The sequence below is a fragment of the Polypterus senegalus genome, chromosome 8 (assembly GCF_016835505.1).
Source record: "Polypterus senegalus isolate Bchr_013 chromosome 8, ASM1683550v1, whole genome shotgun sequence".
NCBI classification, from domain to species: Eukaryota; Metazoa; Chordata; class Cladistia; order Polypteriformes; family Polypteridae; genus Polypterus; species Polypterus senegalus.
The window spans coordinates 22,637,716-22,642,001 of NC_053161.1; positions in this window are offsets into that span (position 1 = coordinate 22,637,716).

Genomic DNA, 4,286 nt, shown 5'->3' on the forward strand with positions numbered 1-4,286 from the left:
CAAATAGCACAGCTGGTAGAAAATAACATTAGAACATGGCAGCTTCTGCACGTACAAGAAGTCTCACTTTACCTTGACTGTCTGTGTCTGTGCATGTTTGGTTAAAACGTGTTTGTTCTTCATTCAGTGAAGTGATGTTTAAGCGTCAGCAGGAGTTGGCTCTCAAGGTTCCTGCAGTGAAACTGTGACCGTTTAGCAGTGATCAAGAGCCCTGTATGACTAAAAAGCCACTCACAGGCTGCAGGCGCAGGAAGCTTATGCATGGTCATGTGACTGCATGGCTACATCTGATTAGTGAAACGGAGTCATGTGATTATTGTTGCTACGTCTGATTGGTGAAACGGAGTCATGTGATTATTGTTGCTACATTTGATTAGTGAAACAGTCATGCAGTAGATCCATTGCCGACTTCTCTCCAACTAAAATATAGCGTATATAATGTGTAAATGGAAAAAAGTAAGGAGTCGAGTTTTGCCCAATGTAGCAAAGAGTAGCGTTTCTTCTTCACAAATGTACTCAAGTAAAAGTAAAAAGTATGGTGCAGAAAAACTACTCGTAGAAGTACAATTTTTTAAAAAAGTAAAAAGTAAATGTAACGGAGCAAATGTAACTTGTTACTACCCACCTCTGCTTTTAAGTGTAGACTTTCGATCACTTACATTTTTTCACTATCCATCCATCCATTATCCAACCTGCTATATCCTAACTACAGGGTCACGGGAGTCACTACATGGAAGCTTATTTCATTTTTTGCAAAGATACAGCCTGCTACTGCTACAATGACAGTGAACGTGTGTGATTTGGCGAGAGAGAATATTGAGCAAGCACATATAATGAATTCAAGTAATAAGAAATGAACAGATGTTATAGGCATCTACACATTCATCTTCCTTTACAGGGCAGTGTTGTAGGGCTGCTGGAGTCTGTTGGAGCAAGCACTGGGCACAAGACAGTAGCAAACCAGTCCATCACAGGACAAACACACACACAAAAAAGCTAATTTTGCAACACCAATTCACCTAAGATTAATCAGGTGTAAGTTCAATAAGTTTAGTACAGTTGTGTTAACACGCAACCTGGTAGCACAGAGATGTAATTCCTGGCTCAGAGTCCCATGATTTACATGGAGTTTGCATGTTCTCTCCATGTATTTATGGACTGATTGGTATCAGTGAGTGTCAGTGAGTTTACTCACTCAAAAACATTGTCCTCAGTTTTTTATTACCACATCATCACAAAGAGCCCATTAGGCAATAAAACTTTAATAATTGGATTGTGCCGCTTTAATCTTATCACATGTGCACACAACACTCCACAGAAAGTGTGACATGCTGAGGGCTTATTGCCTCTTTCAAAACTCTAATACTTTTGTTAAAAATACAATGGCGTGTAATTAGTTCAATTCAGATGTATTGTTATTTGGACAAAGTACAATGAAATTTGTGTGTTTGTTTCACTAGGCTGCCATACACCATTAATCTTACTCTATAGGCTATATAAAATAACAACACAAAACATAATAAATTTGACTTGTAATAACTTATCATTAGATTCTAACTGACACTTCATGTAGTTATATATTATATGATTTAAAGAACCAAACATAGGGAATCATCACTATTAAAAGCAAAAGCTTCTCAAAACATGGCTGTATCTGTGCCTGAATTGATAAAGCAAATCATATCTGAACTCTTATCCTGGTTTTATCTGAAACAATGACTTTTAAATTGCACTGCATTTTTATTTCACTTTATTATTGTTTATTTAAAAGCATCTAAAAGTCCCATTAAATCAAAATCAAATGACAGAAACCTACATCTATCTATCTTAATAAAAGGATAAGTGTCTGCATGCCTGTTTGATTGCTATGTCTCTATAATTCCAGCAGATGTTGCATCACAAACATTTGCAGTAAATTATGCATTGCATGTGTCATTCCAAAAGTTAGTGCATCTGTTACTACAAATGTTTGTGATGTGCCACCTGTTGGAGTGACAAATGCACTGCATTTTATTACTACACACATTACTAAATACATTCCAATAGATGGTGCACTGCAAACATTAGCACTGAAGTCTACATTGATTACTTAGATTTCAACCTGTCTTAGACAGGTAGTACATCTCATAAAAATGAAATATGCAGACAGAAAGGCAATTAAGAGTACTAAAATGCAGTTAATCTCATTTTTTCAGCTCCAACCTAGTTACACACTGTAGGACAAAGTTGGTATTGGCCATTCTGCTAAGCTTTCGTGGCACATCAGGCCTGTTAAGAAAGCAGATATAGCTGGGATGCAGGAATCTAGCTGTGCCTTCGTCCACTTGCATTCCAAACTAAATGGCTGAACTCTAGCTGGTACCAGGATGTGCCTGGACTTCATCTGATAACAAAGGTGTAAATCAGAGGTGACCTGACATCTCTCCAGAGGCCCCTCTTGAGCCAGAAAGCACAAAATGGACTCAGGCAAGGACAAAGACCTATAATTCAAGGAATGACTACTAAGATGGACAGAAGAACCCACCTATTTGTAACAGGAAGTGACCTTAATCCAATCAGGAGAAGGTTCAACCTTCCTTTAAAACTCTTTGCACCATCCTGATGAAGCTCTCTCTCTCTCTCTGGGATATTCTCTGGGCAATCACTGAACTCCCTGGGGATTTTTTCGGGGCACCCTGTCTGGCATTCTCTCCAGGAGGGGGAACTCTCCAAAATAACTTTCTAAAATCTTCTCTCAAACTAAAAGATATGAGCCTCTTTCTTGGAGAGCTGAATTTGTAAAACTCTTATCTTTGTGGACCAGAAGCTGAAAAACCCAGTCTTTTCAAGCCATTGATGGGTGCCAGCAGTCTGATGAGGCTGAGAAGCCATGACATCTAGAACATCTAAACTCTTGGCCAGAATGAGTAATGTCTTTTCCATATGAAGCAGCAAAAGATAGAAGAAGCACAGCACTGACAAGGACCATGCAGCAAAGCACTGCGATGCATGAAGAATCCTCCACCCAACATCTGACATCATCCACAAAGATTTGGTATTGTATATCTATCTGTGCCAAGATAAAGTAGAAAGCTAAATGCCAGTAAACAGCGAGCCAATATACAGTATGTTTGTCTGTCTACATCCAGTCTTATCAATATATATCAATATATCAGTCTATATATATATGCAGTTATCATATTTGTATACATTTTATGTTTATCAATAAACTGTATTATTCTGTTTCTTACAATAAGTGTGCCTCAGTTACCTTGATAAAAGTCTAAAGACTGGAGACCCAACTCCCACAACAGAAAAAGGTAAAGTAAATAAAGTAAAAGCCTTGACAAACTATTGGGTTAATCCCACATTATTACATCATCCTCCTGGGTGGCTGTCTTATTGATTATTAATCATCAAAATTCCTAAAACAATAATGACACCATCTCTTTATGCCTTTTTGAAATACTAAAGAGAAATCTGTAAAATTCTAAAAAAAAAAAAAAAAATTGGGAGAATTGAGTAAAAAGATAAATAACATAATTAATTCTGTGATTTTAAAGCTGCAATATAATGTGAATGCTTTTGCATTAGTGGTTATTAATTCAAATGATTAATTTAATACAATATAGGCTAAATGGTGTGTGCATGTACTGAAGGTCGTAGTTTATTAAATAAATTACGATTTATGGTATGTGTGGAAGGAAAGCAGATAATTGTACAAAACATCAGAAGGTGTGTCTGAGTAGAACAGAATGAAATGGTTGGGCAGCATTGATTTTTGTAGTCTAAGACTTCTGACTCTTCATTCTCAGTTTCCATACTTAATTCTATTTATTATTTCTATTTTCTCAATCAGAATACACTGCCTATTTTTATATGTGATAGGTTTTTAACATAATTCATAACTTTAAAATATTAATGGTTTATAAGATGATTTTTGATCTAGTTAAAGTTACTTGTATGTTTCACTGTATAATTATTTTTTTACTGCTTGCAGTATATCACAGTGAATTGCAAAACTTGTAAACATTTCAAGTTTTGTGTGTTATGAAATAGACTGCTGGCTTCAAATTTGATGTTTTTCTCATCCAGTTAATTCAATCAGTTACACATCTTCAGGTATTGTTTAAGAACAAGATATTTTGTTTTCTAAAAAAAAACACATTGGGTGACACTTATCTAGAGCAATAAATTGGGAAGTATGTTTGTGGCAGGAAGCAGACATTTATACACCTTGATGTGGTTGACTGTTGGATCAGAGTAAAACTATTGTGTGCCCAGGGTAACTTTGCCTGATAATGACC